General features: G+C 43.8%; 1 protein-coding gene across 2 annotated transcripts in view; it reads right to left on the bottom strand.

Moving 5' to 3' along the window:
- The window catches only part of KCNA5 (potassium voltage-gated channel subfamily A member 5), a 168310-nt gene that overhangs the window by 84415 nt on the left and 58349 nt on the right, over positions 1-25546 (bottom strand). The window contains exon 3 of one of the 2 annotated variants that reach the window (XM_064701782.1): positions 17338-17392. The exons of the other annotated variant lie outside the window; for it this stretch is intronic. The gene's annotated coding sequence lies outside the window, so the exon portion shown is untranslated. Of the gene's footprint in view, positions 1-17337; positions 17393-25546 lie in introns of those variants that run through there. 2 annotated transcript variants of the gene reach the window in all.

Below are 25546 nucleotides of genomic sequence, written 5' to 3'. Positions count from 1 at the left end.
AGTGGGGGTGGTAATGGGGGCACCAGGGAAAGGACACACAGGGCTGGCAGCCGTGCCCTCTAGGCCAGACAGGCCTTTACCTTTCATGGAGCTCAGCACCCCATCTCCACCTTAGGAAGGAAATGGATCAGCGCAGGGACAGCCCAATCCCACTGGGGCACACCCAGGGCAGCAGCTGCTAAATCAGCTCTGAAGGCAGTCAAAGGTGGGGGAGGATGGAAAGAAGGACATCTTGGATCCTTGGGAAAAGGGAGCAGAGTGTGCCCTCTATGGCTCAGCCACCCCTGCCAACCACAGGGGACAATTCAAGATTTCAAATTCAATACAGAGCACAGCCTGCCTTCATCATGAAGCTGCAGAAAGGCAGAGGCCAATTCCATCCACTTGCAGCCTGCTGGGATTTCATGGCCTTCAATAGTGCATTAAACAGGATGGCTGAACCCCTTCCTTGAGCATCTCCCTCCTTGCAATTCCTCTTTCACACCTTAATCCCATTTCTATCCAGGCTGCTGGATCAGCAGGTAAAATGCCCTTTAACTGAGCCCTTAGCTGGAAACATCAATGTAAAAGATACTGTTCTGACTAATAGGGTGATTTTACTCACATAAAATCAGTTTAGTAATTTCAGAAAAAAAGTTTGAAACAACGACAACAGTGGGGCCTTGGCATGGTACTTTGTAGTATCAGGAGAGGATCTTTAAAGAGTGAAAAGTGATTGGAGATGCCTGTGAAGGAAATGCTCCTTTCTTCCTGTGATGGATGATCCCAGCAGCACTGAGCCATGACATAGGTAGAGATGGAAGGAATTATTTTGTACCAGATGAAGCAGATCAATGTCTTATTCTTAATGTGAGAAAAGCTCAAGAACTTAAAAGGGTTTTGTATTCAGCTGTTAACAAAAGTAATGTTGGTAATGTAAAATAACTTGCTGTAGTGAGAACTAATTTACATTCTAAATAGGGCTAAAAACGTGGGGACTGAAGTGATAAATATTAGGAAACATCCTTCTGGATTGACTAACAATTCAGAAAAGGAAATCTCAGGCAACCTAAAAAGCCATGTTTCAAAATGTGAGTCCTGTATGTCCTGCATCCAAAAATCCACACAAACTTTTTTCTTTCTTGTACTGATTCATCCTTGCAGCATTTCATTTAACACACTGGTTTGTTACAGTTAGAGTCTATTATGAATACAGTAATATTTTCAATAACATTTTAGAATTTGTACTCTGCTTGTGCAAAAAAAACCCCAGTAACTGAGGTGCATTTACTTAACATACCATCAAACTCACAATTTACAGAGGAGTCAGACTACGTGTTCACTTATGGTTTACTCTCCTTTACCTTGGGTGAACTTTATGTGGCTAGCACTTTGCTTCTTGGTTAGTAAATTGATAGGAGTGACTCTAAATCCCTGTACTGCCAAAAGCTGCAAGTGATTAATTCTCTGATTCATTGCCTGGTAAAACAGGGGTTGTGACAGCTCCCAAAACACATCAGTGTCTATTTTAGGAGTAACAAGTGTGTATTAAAAATGTATGGAGATGTAGAAGCATGGATAAGGAGCAGCAATCATTGACTGGACAATCAGCCACAATCCAGAACATGTCAAGCCCCTTAAATTTGAGAATGTGGATGAAGGAAAATTACTGTGCTGGTGTCAAGTGGTGCCTCAGCTGGGGGCTGAGGCAGCTTCCGCAAATTCACCTCCTGTTTATCCCACTCCTTGTTTATTTTCAGAGCGTGCTTGGCTTGTGGCTGTAAGAGGGGATGTTAAAAAGCAGCTGCCAGGCTCAGTGCGGTTTTCCCAGCTGGCTCATGAGGAGGACAAGTAGGACAACAAGGGGAAAGGGGAGAGCTGTAGGGATCAGCACCTCCTGGCTCACTGGGCACACCTTGGGCTGAGGGGCTGCAGGGCAGCAGAAGTCACAATCACTGCCTTGAAGGCTCAGCTGCCTTCAGCTGAAGGCAGAAGATGGTGCTCCTTTTTCCAGGCCACTGTGCCAGTGACAAAGAGTGATTCCTGCTTTTGAACTTGGGAAGAGAAGATGAAGCAGTGACTCAACCAGCCTGGGCACTCCAAATAATGCCATCAAGGTGAGTCATGAACAGGTGATGTCTGAGGACTGCCTGCCCCCAAAACATCCAAAGACTGCAACTCAAGGAATTAATCTTTCCTCTGAGTTTAAGGAACCATTTGTGTCTTTTTTCCTATTTTCCTGCAGGCTGGACTATCCCCTGTTACCGTTCTCTCTGCCATTTTTGAAGTTCTAAGCATGTGTCTGAGCACACACAGACAAGCTCTTACAAAAAAGACACCTGTCACCATTTCCTAAACTTATAAGCTATGCAATTCCTGCTTTCAAAATTGCCAGGCATCTAGCAGAGAAAAGATCTGGCAAAGACCATGCTGTACTCTGCAGGAGGAAGTGAAGTCACCTAAATACTACAGGATCAAAAAGCAAGTAAATTGAGAGAGGTCACATCAACCGTATCATATTCGATGCATAGAGAACCGAAGTCTAAATTTGCTTCAAGTACCCTTGGGTAAACAAGTTTGGGTTTGATGTTAAGAATGTTTAATTAATTCAATCAATCATTTTGCTGAAAATGTTCCTGTCAAGGGTTTAGCATTAAATGAAAAAGTGTCTTCTCTAAAGATTAGTGTTTTACAGATCTGTCTTCATGCCCTGTTGCTTTCATTACATAATTATTGACATGATTATATTCATTTGATGTCTTTACTAAGGGACAGATCTCCCCAGTTTCCCAATTGATTGATTTTCAGGCAATTGCAATTGTGACTGTTATCTGCTCAAATTATTGATTAGCATATCTGAACATTGTAATACATTTGTTTGATTTTCAATGATTTTATAGATTAGGAGGTAATTGAAAAAGTAATAGTTACTTTCAGAGATGTTTTTCACCATTTTGAATTGTCTTGGGCTTCTAGGAAAAGATCAGCAGAACAAGAGAGGCTGGGTTCAAAGCTTTTTCACTCCCCAAGAACAGTCTCAAGTACCTACAGAGCTCTTCTGAGCTACCATCACCCATCAGCCTTGCTGAGACTTGTCACCAGCAGAGCTCAAAGCAGCTTTTCTGAAAACTTCCAGGGAATTTCAGTGCAAATCCTATTCAATTTGACAGAACAAGTGAAGTGTAGAATGTATTAAGTAGGATTGTTTCACCCTCTGAATAAGATTATGAGAAGGAGAAAGTTCATTTGAGAAGTAAATAGGACTACAAAACACACAAAGTTCATTTTTAGTAAGGGGGAGTTTCTTTGTTTAATACAAATGTGGCTATAACTGTGTTCAAGACCTTTGGCTGAATTAATTATCCTTTTAAATCATTCCAGACAACAAAGCTACAAATTAAGAACCCTTTTGTACCAGATAAAGCTGCGCCACCTTCCTCAGTCCTGTGAGCCAATCCACTACCATACCTGGAGCCAAGAGCCAAAGCTGAATACGAAACTGGGAAATACTCAGGAGGACCTGCAAGACTTGAGCCAAAGAATGGAAGAGCACTTGGGAGGGCTTGAAAAAAAGCTGGAGATATCCTGAGGGTCTAAATTATTTTAATGGCTAGAGACAGGCACCTCCTGAAAGTGAAAATTCTCCATAGGGTGCTGAACACAAGAGACCTTTAGAGAGGGAGATGGGTTTGAGGAGCTGGAAGTCTGATATGTCAAATCACACAGAGAAAAACAAAAGAAAAGCCCACAGTTATCAAACCAAGCACAGATGGTTCCTCTCAGGCCACAACATTGACACTTCACTGTAACAAAACACTTAATCCTGTGAGTAAGGATCAGGACTGCACAGGCCCTGTCCAGAGAATTCTTTGCTACAGATTGTTTAAAATTAATTGATTTCCTTTCATCAATACTCTATAAAAATGATTAGTTTTGCTCCAGACATCTAAATTTTGCTAGGAAGGGTTAGGTTGTACCAAGTAAACACAACCAAATTGTGATAACTTGGGGAAAGGTTTTCACTGGAACTGTGATTTAAAGATTTTTTTTTCTTTGCTAAGAATGAAAAATGTTTTGGTTTAAAATACTGTTACTGACAATATGAAGGACTTGTGAGGCCTTGATGGATATCTTGGCTGTTCCATGTACCTATATCCTTATATAAGAATGGGGACACCTGGCTGAACTGAGTGCGCACATATCCCCACAACCTGTTCCTCTACACAGCCAGAGCCTGGACACTGAAGTCCTTCCTCCTCCCCTTCAAATAAAAAATGAGGGACAACAAAAGATTTCCAAACACAAAAATTATGGGTTTTGTTTAACTGTTCTGACAAACTGTAACAGAATGCAACTATTTGAATGAGGAAAAGTTATTTCTTTCCACCTAGCACAAAGCCTTATTTCAGATCTGCCCGTGGCATGTCAAGGTCCCTTATCCCTTTTCCTGTTCTGGTTTAACCCCACCCAGAAGCCACTTACTCACCCTTTCACCACAGGAATCTGGAAGAGGATCAGAAAGGTAGAAGTGAGAAAGTTAATGGGTTGAGACAAAGACAGTTCGACAGGAAGAGTAAAAGCTGTGTGCACAAATAAACTAAAACAAGGAATTCTTTCACCACTCCCCATGAGCAGGCAGATGTTCAGCCACCTCCAGGAGGGCAGGCGTCCATCACACATATTTGGGAAGACAAAAAGCCGTCACCCCAAACATTTCCACCTTCCTCCTTCTCCCTCCCTTTTATATACTGAGCATGATGTCAGCCGGTCAGAAATGTCCTTTGGTCAGCTGGAGTCACCTATTCTGGCTGTGTCTCCTACCAAATCCCCAAGCATCCCCAACTTCCTTCACCAGCCTGACACTAGGAAAAGAAGAAAAGGCCTTGGCTCTGCGCAATCCCTGCCCAGCAATAACAAAAACATTTCTGTATTTTCCCCTCTGTTTTCAGCACAAATCCAAACCACAGCCCCATTCCAGCTGCTGGGAATAAGATTAACCCTACCCCGGCTAAAACCAGCAATGTTGCTTTCCAAAATCACAGAATAAAACACAAAGTTTACTGGAGGGATGAAACACCTCTGCTGTGAGGAAAGGCTGAGAGAATTGGGATTGTTCAGCCTGGAGAAGGGAAGGCTTTGGGGTGACCTCATTGTGGCACTCCCTGAAGGGAGCCCACAGGAAAGATGGACAGGGACTCTTGACAAGGGCCTGAAGTGACAGGACAAGGTAAAATGGCTTCACACTGACAGAGAGCAGGTTTAGACTGGATATTGGGAAGGAGTTCATCTACCAGACCAGGCTGCTCAGAGCCCCATCCAGCCTGGCCTGGAACACTGCCAGGGATGGGGCAGACACAGCTGCTCTGGGCAACCTGTGCCAGGGCCTTTCCACCCTCACGGGGAACAATTTCTTTCCAATATCCAACCTAAACCTGCTCTCTGTCAGTGTGAAGCCATTCCCCCTTGCCCTGTCACTCCAGTTCCTGATGAAAAGTCTGTCTCCAGCTTCCTTGGAGGCCCCTTCAGACACCAGAAGTCTGCTCTCAGGTCTCCATACAGTGGCCTTGCTACCCAAGTGTGGGCAGCACTCAACACCCGCAAGACATCAATGTAAGAATGATTTGTAAAGAAGCTTGAAATCTCCATATTCCCTGCATTTCTCTGGGAAAAAAATTTAAAAGGGTCTCATTTTTTCCAAAAGCTCCAAACACACATAATTAACCTTTAGATAAATCCATAGCATTTATATGGAGTAAAATTAAAAAACACATAATTCATGTGATTAGTGTGTCCTTGCCTTGTCCCACTCCTGCTTTCTCCTGTCCTGTGTCCAACCAATACTTACACCTAATTATTATTGGCCCCTACTATTCTTAGTAGACCACAGTATTTCTGAAGAACTCCAAGACACCTAAATAATTACATCTCCTTTGGGTAAGATGCAACTCAAAATGCAACTTTTTCAAGTGTGTAGTCACCATGCTTTTCCTTCAAGCAGAAGTTACTCATTACAATTCCTTGTATATTACCCCTGTGTTACACAGTACCTAGGAGCCCTAGGTGAGGCTTATTAAGAGAAAAAACACATATTTAACTGGGACACGAGGGTTGGAAACCAAGTCCCTGTGCCTCTACATGTCCTCAGCTGCTCTCAGGGTTTGCCATCTTTAAGTCACAACCATGATGGCTCTTTGGATTCCTGAGATTGGAACTTGGCAAAAAGGCAGCTGAGGGTTTTTGGTTTTTTTGCTGCAGGAGGTGTAACCTCTCTGGCCTGTCTCCCAGGCAAACCTCACAAATGAACCGTGTCCAGCCATATGTAGAGAAAGGCAGAGTTTTGAGGGTGACAATCTCTGAAGTGAGCTGGTAATTGTGGCCCATTGTCAGGGGCAGACACCACACAGGCATTTTGTGCACTCCTGCATTCTTGGTTCTGAGCCAAACAACTGCTGGGAAAAGCCAGATAAAAACCATGGCCTGCTGGAGGCTGAGATGCAGTCTGGTACAAGTGCCTGGCAGCCTGGACATATTAAATGGGAAAAGAAGGCATCACTAAGCTCCAAAGTGAGAAAACAATTCCCATTAGGCCTAATAAAAGATGAAGAAATTAAAGGTCTACCAGAACAAATGAATTAGATAATGAAACTCTGGAACTAGATCAAAACTAGCAGGGGGAGGAAGGGGAAAAGAGCAGAACTGAGATCAAATAGCAGCTGTGGGATGCAAATCAGACAGAATATCCTCAAGTCAGGCCCAGAATGAGGCAGCATCTGGCAGAAGGAGGCAGAAGGGCAGTGGGAACCAGGAGAGAAGGAATGCAGAGTTTGGGAAAGCTGGCTGGATGACATAGCATAGCAGAGAGTCAGCGCTCCAATGCATCCAGCCCATTTAGGAAGCAGAAATACAAACTTTCCACCAGAGGAGGAAGACAAGGAAGAGAAAGGCAAGGAACCAATGAAATGTGAATCAACAACACAATACCAGGAAGCAAGCTGGATATGCTGTTAATATTCTGTGGGATAATATTTACACCGAGAAAGATCAATGTTTTATAGTGAACTACAACAAACATGGCACACTGTAAATAGGGACTGATTTCCCTCAGAGTGTCATATTTGTTGTTGCAGTGTCTTTAAGGCCAATTAAGGCCAATTCCTTTCCCATTAGCCAGTTTTGGGTAATTTCCATTACCCAGTTTTCCATTACCATTTCCCAGTTTTGTGGGAAAGCATCCAGGATCTGTTGTGCCCAGAAAATGCGCCCCTGATGAGGGGAAGAGTCACAGGTCACATGTTCAGGAATTATTTACCAAAGAGAGATGTGGTCCCAGTTTCTTGAAGATACTCAGGTACCTCTTCAGGTGCACGACACAACGTCTTTTACAGGTTAGGCTTTCTAAATCACATGAATATTTTAGGGAAATTAAGGCTGAGAGTGGTTAAATATTTTTCACCGGGACTTCAGATAACAAACTACCTAAATTCTATTTAAAATTCTAATGTAAGGGTTTACTGAGATGCCAATATGTTCTGTCTTTCTAACACTGGTGGGATAGATTGAACTTTTACACTTCTGCAAGGAGTTATCTGTGTGTTCAGGATGAGCCAGAATAATCTTTAAACAAGATTTCCTAAGTCAAGGAAGTTAACACAGTCACAGCACAACAGCTGACATCATCCTTTCCCTTTCTCTCTAATTTCTCTCTGCCTATTTTTGTCCGAAATCATCAGAAGAATAGAAGATACCAGGAGAAAGAAAGGCATCCTGTCCTATCACAGCAGAAATGAGATGATTGGCCTGAGATCACAAAGGAAAACCCTTGCAGTGAAAATTTTAAACAAGTAAAATTCAGGGTTTGTAGCAAATACAGCCTTATTTTATTTTGCTCCATTGATCCCAGTAATATTTATCTGAAGCATCATATTTTTTCTATTCCTTGTTTCAAATAAAGTTATTTGAATCAAATAAGCACTATTAAGAAGTGAAAGTGGAATATGATTTTATGTTTCATGCCAGAATTTTGTTCTTCCATAGACTGAAGATTGAAAGTTCCAGCTAAAAGGATCAAAAGAAAAGAGAAAAATTAAGCAGCTGGTGAAAGAGGACAAAGTCTCTGCATCAAGGGGTAAAGAATGTGGCCTTCAGGAGACAAGCATTTAAATGAGAATTTAAAGCTTCAGAGCATTAAACACTAGAGCACTTTACTTTCAAAGCAAAAGAAACCATACCTGTCATGTCACAGAATAAGATGTTTTGCAAAAGAAACAATTGGGCAGTGGGCATAGGTGGTACTGATTAATTATTTGTATCTGTACTTTACTTATCCTTTGTTATCAGTCTGTACAAATGCTGAAGGTCAATAACCTGTATCACAGGCTGGAAAAAAATGAGATAAAATTAATATAAAAATGGGTATAATAAAGGACATGGTGTGTACACAGAGTAAATGGAATCTCAGCAGTGAGGTCTGAGTTCCCACAATATTCCCACACATTCACTGTCATTTCGACATTAGACTGTTGCAGCTTCCTCTTATATTTGACACATCACAGCCTGGATACATGAGCCAGAATCACACTTACATCTCCTACATATGGAAAGAAAACATTCCAAATGTCAGGATATATATATATATACACACCCTAAATTGTTCTTTTTATGGTAGCAGCTCATGTCTCTCACCATCACCTTTTTGTGGCATGAGACACAGTGTATATTCTCATTGATTTAGTGTTGAAGACAAGACTTGTGTAATCTTCACTTCTTCATCTACCACTGTCTCTTTGCAGGGTCTTAAGTCACATGTTCCCCTTAGTGCCTCAGTTTGTCCATCCAAAGACATCAGTGGGACAAGGAAATGTGCAACAAACACAATAGAGGCATTTCAGAGGTAAGGAGAGAAAGTTCACTCATGAGCCGGGGCAGTCCAGCATTAAATAGAAAGTTCTGCAACAGAATATCTCGCTCACAGAACAGGGGTGTAAAAGATAGGTACAGTAAATAATTATGCATGGTGGAAAACCTGATTAGGAAGGACACTTGGTAAGTTACTAAGGGACTTGGCTGATATGCCCTCCCTCATCAAGAAGAAATTCTGCTACCACATCAAAGTACTTAAGCACTGTCCTTGAAGGAAAAACTGAGTTCTCTCAGTTCTTTGTTATGCCTATTTCCTTTTCCTTCATGTGGAAATATGCCTTCCTTCCACTTAGAGCTTCCTGAGGGCTGTGAACTTGAGTCAGAGCAAAAACTGTTGCACAGAGCAGTCTTTCCAGCAGAAAAGCACCAGCACATTTTATGCAATCACATGTCCTAAAGGACATATTAAATTTGGTGTTAAAGCTCTGAAAAATCTATCTCTGACTGAAAGAAGAGAACCACTTTTGCCATGCCAAAATTGCAGGAGAACTACAGGGATAAGTATTCCTTTCATTTTGTTGTTTGTTTAGAGAGTCCCTATAACTGAATTAATATATCCTTTCCTTACCTCCTTTGACCACCTTTGCTTTAGCATCGAGTCCTAGTGAAGACTTAAAGTGTAACAACATCACAAAAAAAGAGAGAGAAAGTCTGGGGTAGGAAGAGGAGAAGAAAAGGCAGGTGTGGCTTGACAAGTGATGAGGAAAGAGGCTTTCAGGACACAGAGACTCAGGACAACTAAGCTGATCCTGTATGGCTGAGAAACAAAGAAATCCCACGCCAGGCAGGGAACAGCATTGCTGAGCCACTGGAGCATACAGGAGCGAGCAGCAGGCACACTGGCCTTTCAGAACAGGCAGGCTGAAGTCATGAGAATGTGAAACACCATCTGAGAGCAGGCATTCTATACCAAATGCAAGGAAATCTCCATGGAATCAGCTCGGAGGCATGTCAGGAGCATGACCAGCAGGGCTGGCCAGAGTTCAAAAGGCTCGCAAAAAGCCTCCAAGTGTTGTCTCACAAGTCAGTGTTCATTAGAATTCCATGATTCCCACCCACCCCTTTAATCCTGAAGAGGTGGCCTCTAGCACCTACCAAGGTCACAAGAGCTCTGCATCCATGATTCCCTTGGGAAGGGCTAGCTTGACAGACAAAACCAAAACCACCACCTGCTTGCTGAAGGGGGTGCTACAAATCAGTGCTGGACCCTACAGGGGTCTTTAACTACTTCAACTGACAGTTAAGTTTAACTACTAACTGAGAGTTCTCTCAGTGTTGTACAATAAGGAGAGTTGTTCATTCTTTCCTGTTACCAGAATATTGCCACTGGGCAGCTTTCACAAACCAGTGGAAGTAAATTAACTGAACCAGAAAAGTGGCCCTGGCAGCATCAGGAGCACAGCAAATCACTGAGTGCTTTACAGCCCCCATTTGAGAAGTAGAGTGATTAAAGCATTATCCAAATGAGAGGCAAAACAAGTTGCTGGGCACAGCTCAACTGCAAGCAAGGCCTTCTGAGCAGGTGGCATGGTATCTGATAAGACAAGGGAACAAGTAAGTCAATATGTAAGGCTAGATCTCCATAAGCCATCCTAAAAGTGCTAGAATACCCTTCCCAAGGCCTGCATCCCCATTCCTTCTTAATAGAAAATTCTTGCATTGCTAACACTTTTGGAATAAGCTTCACAGGACAGCATGTTTCTCCTAAAATGCTGGGCACTAATATAAAAAATGCCACATCACAAATTCAGCTTCTCCTGAATAAGCAGTAACTTGACATAGGAGAGCCCCCCAATTTTGAATAATTGCTTGAGACAAGAGCTGAATGAAAATTGAAAGCACCTCCTTCTCAGGAGAAATAACTAAATAAACGTTTGAATACTCTCTTCATTCTCAGGCTGTAGGAAACTTTAAAAAGTGAGAGACTGGAAAGGAACATTGAATTCACCTCCAGCAAAAGCAACCACTGGTGGATTCCAGAAATATGTATTTAATGAACTCTTTTCCCTGGAGTTAAAAAAAGCTCTCAAAGTATGAAGCCATAACCAGAGAGTAAAAAAAGACATCTTCCACTCAACACTAATGCCCAAGGCTTTATCTAAACTAATATAACCTTTGATTTTCAGAAATGCTTTTGGACAAACAAGTCCTGCTAACTCATTGGGAGACTATGACATGTACCAAATTCAATTCCCTGGATGTCCAACCCTCATCACTCAACCAAAGATGCTCTGGTGCAAGACCCTGAGCATTCACCCTTTCCTGGTGCTTCCTGTTTCAAAGAAGAATGTTTTCTTGGGTACAGCGCTCTTAACTCCTGCTAATCAAAAGGATCTTAAAAGATCACTCTGAAGAAAAATAAAAACCACACAAATAAAATAGATAATAAAACTGGATTTGAATATGGAAAAGATGAGATTAACTACATACAGAGCTTGAAGTAGTTACCCTACAAATTGTTGCTTCATGAACTGTCATTGCTGCTGGTGTTTTGCTTCTGACAGAAAGGGCATTGAAAAAATGAAGTGTCAGCAGAACAGTTCAGCAATGATTTTAAAGGCAAATACAGCCACATGGTCAAATTCAGGCACAACTGGAGATGTCTTCTATATTTTGGAGGTAGGCCAGGGTACTAGGACTGTGGTAAATATTTCCAGAGGGATAAAACTCTCAATTCAATCGAATTGAAATATCAAGCAAGTGAGGGACTGCAGTGTATAGACCCAAACCTTTTCCAGGCGCCTCTTACAGGGAGGATCAGCCATCCATATAGACAATGCAGGGACGTGGGAGGACTGGGATGGACCTTCAAGCAGGAAGGTTGCCAATATTTTGAGAAACCAGCACAGGATATGTCCTTTCTCTGCTCAAGCTGCTGTGTGCCTAGGCCTGTTAGTGCACGGGCACTAAAGTCACTGCACAGTTTTTTGGGACGAGGAGGAATAAAAATATTACAACACTACAGGAGATTGCTGGTTGTGGAGTGGGCAGCCTTCTGTAAATACACTGAGAGACAGGATCTACCCTGCAGGATTGCACACATGGGATTCAGTGACTTTTGGTCATTTTTGACACCTTGTGTCATTCAAACATACATTGCTTTGAAATCAAGGAAGGAGCTTTCCAGATGTCTTACTGCCCAGCCAAAAGTTCCAGGTTCATTGCTGAGCACGGCTTCACAGCACAAGTTACAAAGGAAGTCAAAGCAGGTGTCTGGAGATTCATCCCTTTCCGGCCTTAATGACCCAAATTCTCTCACCCCTCATAATGACACCACAGTTACCCCAATTGCCCTTCTATCTGTACAAAAATATTTTCTTTTCCTCAGCCATGTTGGAGGCTGCCATTTGCATGATTCACCTGTTCTCAGCTCATCCTAGCTCCAGCAGTACTGTTTTTCCTGAGATTGGCAGTGTAGAGAGATCTAGCTGTGCATAACTCAGCAGACACAGTCTGTCAGCTAGAAAAGAGCTATAAAATCCAAAATGTCCTGTTCTTCTCCAGCAAAAGGGGCAAAAAGAGAAAAAGCATCTATTTATGGCTTCCAACTGAAAAGGTCAAGGAAAACAATCCCATTTGCTTTCACGGATTTTGGAGGAGATCCACAGATCTTTATTTTTAGATATGAAAGGATCTATTGCTGGTTGCTTAAAATATACCATGACTGACTCCTCATCCACGGGACAATGTTCCTCCCTTGCCTTTGTTGCTCTTTGATAATCAAAGGTCCTTTTAGATTTTTTTCCCAGAACACACTTGTTTTCCCCACCACACACTAAATACTTTGTTTAGAGAGGTTTTTTGGAACAACATTTCTTCCCCGTCTCCAAGGAAAAAGGCTTCAGTGTCCCTTTAGAGAACCCTCCCTTGTGTGGCAGAGCAGCTGAGCCTTCACCCATCCTCTGGCCACGTTTCTGAGTGTCAGACTATCACAGAATCATAGAATCTTCAAGGCTGGAAAAGACCACCAAGATCATCAAGTCCAACCTTATTCACAGAGTACAGCAGCTGTAATGTGCTCTGCAAACCACAGTGTCTAAAAAAATTTGCTGCCTTGCTCGGATTGCTCACTGACAGGAATCTCCTTGGATTTCTGGGCTGAATCAAACCCACCAAGTCACTTGCACTCCTAACAGCTGAGGGCCTGTTTTCTTTTCATTAGCTGTTCCAGGAATTTGTTTTGTACTGCAAACAACACAAACAACACACTTTATCCAAAAATCTCTTCCCATATGGAAGAATGTACTTTTCCATTCCAGTGTAAATAAGGTGCTGCTGTGGGAAGTCCCCTGAGGCTTTAAATCTAATCCATATTCTGCCCACTGGGGCTATTTGGTCAAACAGAAATTAGACATCCTGGGACATGAGCCCCCAGGACATCTCAGTAACAAGTGAAAGGATTTAAAGATTTGTCATAATTTCGGTGGGCAATAAATAGCTGAGCAGAGTGGCAGATTTCTGTGGGATAGGGAGCGACCCCATTGGGAGCTGCCCATGATTATGCGCCCTATTCTTCCCCTTTTCAGCCTGAGGCTTATGTGCACCAAGAATTTTTATGAATCAAGAACCCTGTTTTGATTAAAACTGCACGAAAAGTGAAAGCACAGTTTATCCTAAATTCATTTATTCCATTCTGGTGGAAACAGATAAACCAAATATTTAAAAAAATACTTAATATAAAAATTATTATACAATTCACCAGGGTCTTATGACTGGAATAAAAATATCTTCAAGCATCCTTCCAACTGAATTGTGCTGTTTATGCTGTTAGCAGACAAGTGTTTAGTTTCCATGCTCACTCAGGGTCTGTGGATCAGCCTCATTTTCAACAGTGGCTATCATTCTTAAGGAAATATTTCTTTCTTGTACTGCCAAGCTGAAGTCAAACCAGCCTTCCAGCACTTCAGTATGTAAAAATGTGCATTTATTCTCCCATACACTTTCTGTCAGACTGCATTCCTACAGCCTGAGAAAACACTGCACAAGCTAAATAAAAGATAACCCAAAAATACTTTCATAATGAACTATTAAAAATCTTTTACACTGGCAACTACACTGAAGAATTCCCTTGCAATAAGAGTACCAACTCCTTTTCTTATTAAAGAAGTTCTGAGCTCTAACCGATATTTCCTTGAGTTTTTGTGGGATCTCAGCACCTCAGGACTGAGGTGCCGAGTCACCGAGACCACCCTTGGGGGGCTCGGGAGTCCTGGAATGTTGCCAGAAGTGTCTGGTGGCTGGACTTTGATCCTACACAGGAGACGACACTTGTATGAGGATAGGAGGATTTCACCGGGGTGAATGGTGAAGGGATTAGCTAATTAGAGAGTGAAACACAGGGTTTAGGATTTCTGTACAGGGGGGTTTAGAGAAGTAAGATGGAGGAACTGGGGCGTGTCCTGTCCTTCTTCTTCTTCTTCTTCTCCTCCATCTTCTGTGGTGATGGTGGCACTTTGGGATTGGTCATTACTAAAAGTGCACTGGGCAATAAGGGTGAAAGGTATTGGGGAAAAATGATAAATATTGTACACGTAACTTTGGGTATAAAGATAGGTGACCGCCCGGAGGGCAGGAGAGTGTGCTCATGGCTGGCTGCTGAGCAGACCTCTGTCGGGCCGAAAGAAAATCTTTTAGATAAACAATTAATAAACACAGAGACCGAGAAAAGAACTGAAGCCTCTTCTGTTCCTTTGAAACACGGACTGCCCCAAGGCCACCCCGGGCCTTTCCAGGCCATCCAAACAGCCGAAAACCGGACAAGTTTTGAGTTGTGTTTTACTCCTGATGGAAGGATCAGAGATGCAATTATGAGTGAGCAATTCTTGACAGCTTTCAGGGATCTCAGATACAAGTCAAGGGAGATATTTGAGTCTTCCCTGAAAGGTGATAGGACAGCTGGATGCTACAAGAAAAAAAAAATCTGTTCTGATTAAATGAGGACATCTGGTCAGCTTCCTGTGGGAAATTATTCTAATTTTAATACCAATAAAAGCAATCCAATATATCTAGAAGGTTGACCCTTTAAAGAGCCAGACACTGAGTGTTGAAGGCTCGGGGTCATCTCAAAAGGAGATCAGTAGCAAAAGTCACTGCCAAGGCCAGGGAGTAAGACGTGATCCCAGCAAAATCCTGCTTGAAGGATTCACTTTTTAATGATGTCCCAATCAATCTAATTTTATGGGCACTGCACTCACAACACCGAGAGGCTGCCAAGGTCCCACTACTAGTGGACATTTAAGGAGAAAACAGCAATTCCATAGGGACTGATACTGCAACATTTCCTTTCAATAGGATAGTATTGATGGTATTGTTTCTTTATAACATGGATGGCCCTGGCTTCCCACTTCCTGCTCCCACTGGGAAGTCCTCAGCGGTACTTGGAACTTCATCCAAAAATAGATTACACTGTAATTATATTATTTATATTTATGCCAGAACTGCTTAGAATGAAGGGAGTGTAAGAGAAGATTGGCTGTAATCGCCTGCTATTGGCATTGTTAATTATTATTGAGTGGCTGTACTCCAGAACAAGAGAAGTCATGTGAAAACAAGAAAAATCAACAGGAAAGTTAGTCAAGAGGAAGAGCTGTTCTTTCTAGCACAGACACAACAACAAGGGACATTAAGAACTGGAGCCATCTCAGACTGCCTGTGGGTGCCCTGCCAGTACTCAGAGCAAAAATAGGACTCATAATACCAACATCTGACTTTCAAGACTCAAGGCTGCAAAGGCTTCTGCTGGCAGCTGCAAAAAAGATACAGAAATAAAAATAAATATATAGCTGAAGCAGAGGGGAAAACAAAGGAGAGTCTCAAGGACATTTAAGTACTCCTCATGCCTGGGAGAAAAGCTACTTATTTCGAAGAGGAACTTTCTGGATTGCTGTAGAGCTGCAGAATTATCACTGCTTACTAGCACCAGAGATATCCAGACAGAAGAGAGAGGTGATCCCTCCTTCAAAAATAGAAGCATGGGCACATGCAAGTGAACAGATGGGAAAGGATTGTTGGGGTGTGTGCCTGCTGTCAGGATCAATCCAGCTAAATATCTTTTAAAACAAAACAAAACACCACCACACCATCCCCACCCCCACTCCCTCCCCCAATAAACAAACAAATAAAACCCAAACAAATAAAAATAAGCTCCTTTCTGGAGCTATGCTTTTATCACAGGTTGTAGGAAAAGAAATGTCACAATGTGGTGACCAGCAGGGACATTGGGTCTTCTTGACTCAGAAACATGAAAATTCTCAGAAGCATGGAGCCATTGATTGAAAAATCAAATCCATAAAGAGAATGGAAACAAAATCTCCACAGAGCCCCCTACATAAACAAGCATAGCAAAGCAGCACGACAGGACTCTGGCTTAATTTCATGCCCTACATGTCCCATGTCCATCACCCAACTCTTCAGCACCCCCCAAATCCCAAGTGTCCTGCTCAGAAACACAGGTCAGATCCTATTCCTGCTGGGCCAGTCCTGGGCAGGACCTCCAGGGAACAAAGAGAGAGCCTTTGAACATCTGTGGGGTAGGAAAATAAGGAAATAAGTTTTCTAAAGGTAATAATTCCTTAGGGAATCTTTTAAATTTGTGTTCCCCCACAGAGCTTTGGAGGCAAATAATCCCAAACCACATCTTCTGGCAAGATACCAGCTTTTTAGGTAAATAATTTTCCCTCAAAATTCCTTAGCACAAATTTATCACTGGGAATGGGAAGGATGAGAGCTTGCACTCACTGAGCTGAAGTTCAAATCTTTGGTTTCTTTCAGGGGGTGACATTCATCTACATAAAACAAAGTACCTTGATATTGTGCACGGGGATTAGAGGACTATCACCATGATCTAAAGACAGAGCTGGGTAATTTTATATTTCGTGTACTTCCCAGGAGCCCTCAGAGACTGTGGAGATGGAAAACCAATACAGCAGATACTTTGTGACTAACAAAAAGCAGAGACAAACAGCCCCCCAGAGCACACTGAATTCCTGATAAGAGGCAATTAATGCAGAAGGAACTTGGGGAACAGGCAAGGATTTTGAAGAGCGACACTACAAAAGAAACATGTCTCCAATTAAAAGGATATCGAACTCAAAGTGTTTGTGAGAAGCAGGGAAGGCTCAAAAACTTGCTGAATTACATTAGTAACACGATCTGAAGGACGATTTGCCAAGTCCGGTCAATGTGCTCAGGAAATATGGCCCTGCTTTTTATTCACATTCCTCCCATCCTTTCACAGATGAAAAGGGAACAGAAGGTATGACACCAACAGGAGTAACATAAACAGGCTGAACAAGCTTCATCCCCCCTCCAACAATCCTGATCTGAAAGGAAAGTGAAAAATTAGGGCTCATATTTGCAACCAGTGCACTCAGAATATCCATCACCATGGATGGAATGAAAAGACAGCAAATACTCCTGATATAGATCTTCCTTCTTCACCTCCAGAGGATAAGATGGTTTCTGATGCCTTCACCTCCTTTTCCCTTCATGAGATCTGTTAGGAAAAATTAATTCATCTCATTTCATCATCCCACAGACCTCTTTAAGTCTGTAAAAGAGTACTTCAGGTGACTCAGTCTGGAACAACAGTAACAATCACTTGTTGGAAACCTCAAACACCCTTTTTGAGAGGCCACTGTCCTGGGACAACAGGCAACCAAATCATATTTCTCCTCTAAATAAAGAAAAATCCTGACTTGATCCAGAATTTTCTGTATAAGGACTTGCAGTCACAAAACAAAAATCTGGGCCAACAGACTCAGGTGCCCATGGCTGCAGCTGGGAAATGGTTTCCTATCATACTCACTATTTGGTATAGTGATTTTTACTGTTTTCCTTCCTGAATTAGGATAAAAATCTCAAGATTTCAAACTAAAGATATTTTTTAACAATTAATTAATTAGACAAAAGTGGTTTCAAGCAGGGAAAAAAAGAAAAAACACAATGAAAAAGGCTCAGAACTGTTAAATCGTAGCACAGGCCATCTTAAAACTTTTAACTGACAATGTAGTTGAATATTTTTCCAAAGCTAAACTTTTCTGTAAACATCTGAGTTTTTTTAATCAGCATATTTCAGAAATAAAGACAGACATCAGCAAATATTTTGAAGTGTAAAGCTGCCATGCTAAATGTGGAAGAAATATAAAGTGCTTATATTTAAGAATTCTCATGACAGGTGCAGGTTAAATGTTTCAGAACAGAGTGAGAATGAGAAAGAAGTAGAAATTTACATCTTTATTTGTCAAAAACTAGTCAAACATTGTTATTCATATTGCATCCTATACAACTGCAGTGTTTCGTTGTTGGGATTTTTTTTCTGATTGGAATTGTAATATATGGTAGGGATAATTAATGCTACTAATGTATGGCATAAAATATTATGAAATCCAAAGCATGTCTTTTGACCATCCCGACCGGGAACAGCTGTCTTATTTAGATTCAACGGGTTCCCGGACACAAGTTAAAATAACGAGTGATGCCCTAACATAGGAATAGAAGCTTCCAGGGCGATGATCACCGGTATCGTGAGTCGTTGGGAGCCACTCAAGAGCGATTATCACCCTGCCGATTGCATCTATCAAGATAGTCAGCAGCGGCCAACCTGATGCATCTGAATACATGGCTTCCCCGGAGCCCATTGACGCTGACTACACACCTGGAACCGGCTTTTCTTTCCATGTCCAGCTCTGCACATGGAAAGAAACAGCAATGCATGTGAAGAGATACAAAGGAAATTCGGTCATCTTTGCCTCAGGCACAATAAACTGTATAAAACCTCACTGCAAGAAGCAGAGAGCGTGAACGGGGGAGAGTCTGACACCCGGGAGGTCAGATCCGTGTTCACCCAGCGTCAACCCCGGGCTCGATGCTGTCTCTTTGGCTGTGGTGGTTTCGAAGACCAAACTTCGGTCTCGCAGACAAATTAATAAACCTTTGCTAAATTTTTGATAATTTTGGCTCACGACTTGATCATTTATAAGAGAATTTTACTTTGAAAGCTGCTTTTTAGAGGTCCCATCTAGTAGAAAGTCTGCAAAGATGATTTTTCTGTATTGTTTTAGACACAAAAATCACCATAATTTGAAATCATTGACCACTCAGGTTCACCATATTCGTGGGTCTCCTTCCCTGGAGTCCTGGGAGCCATCTCCCATTTGGGAAAGTGTGGTGTGGGAAGGAAGAAAAATCACTCCACACTGAACATGTCAAGTTACACATGAAGAGCTTGAAGGACTCAGGAGGCCTCACCTGCCATGCTGTGTCCAGTCCTGGGCTCCTCAGCACAGCAGGGACATGGAGCTCCTGGATTGGGGCCAGCGGAGGCTGCAGAGGTGATTTAGGGCCTGGAGCATCTGTGGCAGGGAAAGGCTGAGGGAGCTGGGGCTCTCCAGCCCGGAGAGGAGCCCCAGCTGAGAGGGGCCCTCAGCTCTGGGTGTCCCTGTGTGCAGGGAGGGCTCCGAGCAGGGCCCAGGCTCTGCTCCAGGGCCCAGCAATAGCACCAGAGGAACGGGCAGGGACTGAGGCCAGGAGGTTCCACCTGGACAGGAGGCAGAACTTCTGTCCTGGGCAGGGACGGAGGACTGAACAGATTGAACAGAGAGGGTGTGGAGTCTCCTCACTGGGGATATTCCAGACCCCTCTGGACACAATCCTGTGCCCTGTGCTGTGGGATGGCCCTGCTGGAGCAGGGAGGTGGGACCAGCTGCCCCACTGTGGTCCGTTCCTGTGGGTTTTCGGGGTCCAGCTAACTGCCGGGAGCCCCGAATCTGGGTCGGTGCCGGCTGGCCCCCTCCTCAGCATCTGTTGCCGTGGAGGGATCCAGCTGCGGTCACGGGCACGCGCAGTCCCGGATGTTTAAGATGGCTCAGCTAGACAGAGAGGTCTCGGTGACTGCAGTATAATTCCAACAGGCTTTTTAATCCCTGGAAGTCCGAGGGTGCCGGCGGGGAGGGAAAGAGGGGCACGGCTCTGTTGAAGGGTACCAGAGCCGAGGTGCCGAGCCCCGAACCCGGGGGGGAATGGGGTTTATAAAGGGGGAAGGAGTAGGTGGGCTCGGGGGTGCCCCTTGACCACTAAGAATGGGTTACAGAACGGGTCTTCTAGTGAGGTGACTGGGGTACACCAATAGGAGAACAGGGTGAGGATGGTCTTTAGAGAGGGATCCAATGGAAAGGTGGGGAACCCGGAACCTTCTGGAACAAAATGTATGTTTTACTTATGATTGATTGCTTCGTCCCAGGATGTCCCAACTTCATAATCTTTGTCCCCTCCCCCCACACGTTCCAGCCCGAGCCATCCTGGGATTCTGTGAAGCTGCCCAAACGGAGAATCTACACAGACATACAACTTGTTTTGCAAGGAAAACCAGAAGCTTTTTTTTGACTCTTCAATCTCTATCAAAGAAAAAGGGGAAAAAACTCAAAAGCCAAAACCAGCCAAACAAAAAAACCCCAACAACAACAAACCCCAAACAAACAAACAAATAATAAAAAAAACCCACCAAACCCAAACAAACCCAGAGAAAATAAAAAGACCAAATAAACCCAAAGGAAAGAAAAAGACCATGGCTATATATACCAATGGCCTACTACAGTGTAATGTAGTGTAGTGCCCTTTCATGGAGTGGTTTTTTAAACTCAGTCTGCTGCAGAATCGTAGTTCATCCACTTCATGTCTTGAATAAAAACAGAACCAGGTTAACATAGGGCAGATGGAGGAGGAAGAACACCTAGCAATGCTGAACACCTTCATAAGGGTGTTTTCACACCCGGAGAAAATGTTCAATTATTTTTGGGGCAAGTTTCTGAAGGTAAAGGTGCTGCCTGTTTTCCCTGTCCCTCTGAGACCTCCTGTAGAAGCCCAGAATAGAAGTAATGTGTCTGTCTCGAACATGAGTAACTGGACAGCTGTGGAGCCAAGCAAGGGCAATTGCTAACATGCTGTGAGACAGAACTAGACGCTCTCTCTTCCTGCCTCCCTCCTCCCTGCTTCCTTTCCTTTCTTCCCTGCCCCCTCCCCTCCCCTCCCCTCCCCTCCCCTCCCCTCCCCGCTCCTTCCTCCCTTCCCTGCTTCTTCTTCTCTTTCTGCCCCCTTCTCTTCCTGCCTTCCTCCTTGCCTCGTTCTCCACCTCCTTCTCTCTCTCTTTTCCCTCCCTCCTTCCCTCCATCCCGACACCGGGAGATGGCGCCGGCTGCCCGCGGTAGCGGCGGGTCCCGCTGCTCTCGCTGTTGCTGGGGGGTGCCATCGAGCCCAGGGCCGCGCTGGGAGCAGCACTGCTGGGATCACCGCAGCCTTGGCACAGGCCTGGCACGGCCTGGCCTGCCTGCGGGATCCCTAGACACGAGCGGCGTCTCCCCCCGGGCTGTCAGGACCCGCCAGGTTTCGAAGGCCCCGGCACACCGCAGGCTGAGCTCCGGGAAGGGCGCACGGGAGCGCTCGCGTTTCTGCGGAAATCCTGACACGCCAGCCTCGAGCCTGCTGCGCGTTCCCAGCGCAGAAGTTCCCCACGCTGCTGTAACACCGGCTCTTTCTCCTTGAACCAAAGCCCTAAATCGGGGATATGCGTATTTCCCCACTTGAAACCCATCTGCCACCTTCCTCCCTTTTCCTGCAGAGGGTCTGAACCTGCTCCTCCTCCCCGCACATCCAGCCGTGCGAGACCCCGAGTCCGCGGTATAAGCTGTGGTATTTATGCCTGGCCAGCCATGCTCCGAGCCCTCAGGCCAGCTTGTGCATCTGTCACCCGCTCCTAATCCTGTCCAAGCCGCCCAGCCTGGCTCCAGGCAGCCACAGCTCCGGCATCTGCCTCTCACATCGGGATGCCCCATGCCCTCATGGCAGAGACCAGCAGAGATGGGGCCAAAACCGCCCACGGTCTCTCAGCCCTTTAAGGGGAACACACCCTGCACTATATCCTCTGGATATAGTGGTGTGTGGATCACGGAACAGGAGAGGGCCCCAGACCGAGATCAACATAGCTGAGTGGCCCTGCAGCTCCTCAGACTGCAGCCTGAAGTAACTCCCCACCTTTCTCCCCATTATCTGACCCCCTCTTTCAGCCTTCTCTTTGCTCCTCATGGTGTGTAAAAGACAAGGAGAAGGCTGCAAACCACAGAACCCAGCAGTTTTGTTTCAAGCTGTGAGGAAAATGAAAGGCTTTGACTTCATTATTGCTGAACTCAGGGAGCTGCTTTCAGTCATAGAATCATCTCAGAATCATGGACTGGTTTGGGTTGGAAGGGATCTTAAGGATCATCTCATTCCAGTTTCCTAGGCACAGGCAGGGAGACATTCCTCTAGACCAGGTTGTAATCCCCGTCAAATCCCTTTGATGGAGACCATTCCTGTGACTAAGAGGCAGTGGCAGGTCTTAATCATCCTCCATTTCCTGTTGTCCATCTAAAACATCATCAGAGTCCCCCACAGACTGGTGTCATGTCTTGGCAAAGAGGCAGCATCAGCTCCCTGATCAAGGTCGATTTGCAGTTCAACCATCTCTGGTTCACAGAACAAACTCCAAGCACTTCAAGGAAAAGATCCTATTTACATCCTTTTCCATGGGTGACATCTGTGCTGAGTTGAGGAAAGGATGAAAAACTGTGGGTTTAACACCCTAGAATCATGGAATGGTTTGGGTTGGAAAGGGACATAAAAGATCATCTCATTCCATGCCCCTGCCATGGGCAGGGACACCTTCCGCTATCCCAGGTTGCTCAGAGCCCCATCCAACCTGGCCTGGAACACTGCCAGGGATCCAGGGGCAGCCACAGCTTCTCTGGGAAACCTGTGCCAGGGCCTCACCACCCTCACAGGAAACAATTTCTTCCCAATATCCAATCTGAACCTGCTCTCTGTCAGTGTGAAGCCGTTGCCCCTTGTCCTGTCACTCCAGCCCTTGTCAAGAGTCTCTCTCCATCTTTCCTGCGGGCTCCCTTCAGGCACTGCAAGGCCACAATGAGGTGACCCCAAAGCCTTCTCTTCTCCAGGCTGAACAATCCCGATTCCCTCAGCCTTTCCTCCCAGCAGAGCTGCTCCATCCCTCTGATCCCCTTGGTGTCCCTGCTCTGGCCTGGCTCCAGCAGCTCCCTGTACTTGCTGTGCTGGGCCCAGGGCTGGATGCGGCCCTGCAGGGGGGCTCAGCAGAGAGGGGCACAGGGGCAGAACATATCTTAGTATATAGTAAGATACAGTAATATCTTAATAACAAGTTCTTAAGACAATCTTCACTTTTTATATAACATTAAATATTAATGTACCTGATTTTTTTTCAAGACATTCCATTCCACACCTTGGGATGGTGCAAAGACCACAATAGGGTAGATTGAGCCATGGGGGTTCGGGGCTGATTATCTAAATAATGCAATGATGTTAAAATGTCTATTCTTATGTGGAGGTCTAGGATTTCATAGCAAGATATGCATTGTGTTCCCTAAGGGTTTCCTTCCTTCATACAAGCGCTGTCAGGCAATCAGTATTGTCTGACAGGGGTAAATGAAATAACCCCCGATTAGTTTCCTGTTTGTGTCTCAGCACAAGAAACCATACACTTGTAGTAAAAGAGATGGTTTTGATAGCTTCATGAAGAATATTTTATAAAGAAGTGTTTAAAGATATCAAGGCAAGGCAAATCTGTTCTCAGCATTCTCATTCCCAGTTCACAGATACTTGGGTTCTCATGATTCCTCTCTCTGGTTTTTTAATTTAATTCAAGCAGCATGTATCACCCTATTTTAAAAACACTCAATTTTAAAAAAATGAAGTTATATTTGTATCAATTTAACCTACTTTTCAGGTATTTTGACAGAGGCTCTGGGCTTAATTCAGACTGCTGCAGAGGGATTTTTGGTTGCAAAGAAGAAATCTGCTTATGATAGGTTAAAACAAAGGAGATAGGTCAGACTACTCTGACCAACTGCCCCTTTAATCAAATATAAGCTCAGTTTAGGGGATTTTTTTGTAAATGAATTTATTCTGATTCCTAAGATAACTTGGCCCAAGAAGTAGGATGCAGTATCCTTTCTACAACACTCCTTATCATTAACTATAATTTTAAATAACAACCTGGGTTATTAATATTGCTTCCCATATTAAACTCTTTCAACAATTTCCTATCTCCTATTAAAAACAAAACAGAACAAAATGTTTTCTATTTCTTTCCAACACCATTGGCCTTCTCCTAAGTTTTGTGCCTTGTTTTGTTCTTCAAGTTGGAGATTCTTGCAAATAGGATTGTGCAGTTTCTGCTCGGAGAACCATTCCTGCATTTTTCCCTGCATTCGTTTCCAGTGAGGAAAGATGGATCACAGACTTTTCAACAACTGGGAGATGGAGGAGACAGGAGCAGGAGAGTGGCTGAAACTGGAGAGGGAAGAAAGTTATTGCAGATAAAATGATGGAAAAAAAACCAGGAAATAATTTGGCTGAACTGCAGATGTTTGGTCAATGGTTTGACTCGATGATGTTTTGGGTCTTTTCTGACCTTAATGATTCTCTGAAAGACTGAAAAGCAATAACAAAAGGCAGAGAACAACATGGAGAAAGAACAGAGGTTTATTCCTAGTCAGTACTCAAGCTCTTAGTTAAAAGCTTTTCCATCTACTGCTGTAGCCAAGCTGTAAATGAGGACATCCAAAAGAAAAGATGGGGATTGTTTCTGGAAAAGAAAAAGAACAGTTTCTGTTGGATTTCGTGCCAAGAAAAATCATGTCACACCATTCAATCCCTCAGTTAAAATAGACACATCACACAAATCTGGAGAAACTATTTAATTTTGAGTATTATGAATGAAGAATAAAGGGAAAAGGGCCTATGTGAGCACTATTCCAGTATTGTCTGGGTTTGTGTGCTAACACTGGATCCTGCTAAAACTTTCGTGAAGGTGGAGTGCTCAGGTACAGCTCAAATCCTTGGGACCAGCCAGAGCTCCAAGCTCTCAGGGACTCAACACTCAAAGCCACCTAGATAGTTTTTGAGTAAGAGCTAGAATTGTATATTAGATACACAGAAAACCACCAGGGCAGAAGTTACCACAGTAAAGGTTGGTGAAGAAAAACAACAGAAACCTCCAGAAATGTGGACCTGCCCCTAAACATACCATTTTCCCTGAGGAAAAATAAAAAGCTTGAAGAAAACAGATACTTCCCAAAAAGTTTATCATGCCACTTAATGAAGGTGCAGGCCCCTACCTTACACTGACAGTGGCTTGCTCATTATCCTCTGACAACCATTTTATGTTTAGCTGTACTGACATTCTAATTTGCTGCTAAAAATAATAGTGATTAAGTAAATAAATAGATTTACCTGCCACGTTAATTTCACTGAATCATGATCAAACTGACAGGTTTAGATTGGATATCAGGAAGGATTTCTTCCCTGTGAGGGTGGTGAGGCCCTAGCACAGGCTGGCCTGAGTAGCTGTGGCTGCCTCATCCCTGGAAGTGTTCCAGGCTGGGTTGGATGGGGCTCTGAGCAAGCTGGGCTAGTGGAAAGTGTCCGTGCCCATGGCAGAGAGGTAGAACTGGGTGATTTTTAAGGTTCCTTCCAAGCCAGGCCGATGATTAATTAAATTCTTTTGCATGATTTTTCTTCCTCAGAAAGACACAATTCCTGACGATCTCCATACACATCTACAGGTTCAGGATAAAAAATG

The sequence above is a fragment of the Zonotrichia leucophrys genome, chromosome 1A (assembly GCF_028769735.1).
Source record: "Zonotrichia leucophrys gambelii isolate GWCS_2022_RI chromosome 1A, RI_Zleu_2.0, whole genome shotgun sequence".
Taxonomy (NCBI): Eukaryota; Metazoa; Chordata; class Aves; order Passeriformes; family Passerellidae; genus Zonotrichia; species Zonotrichia leucophrys.
This window is presented reverse-complemented; position numbering and strand designations above follow the sequence as displayed.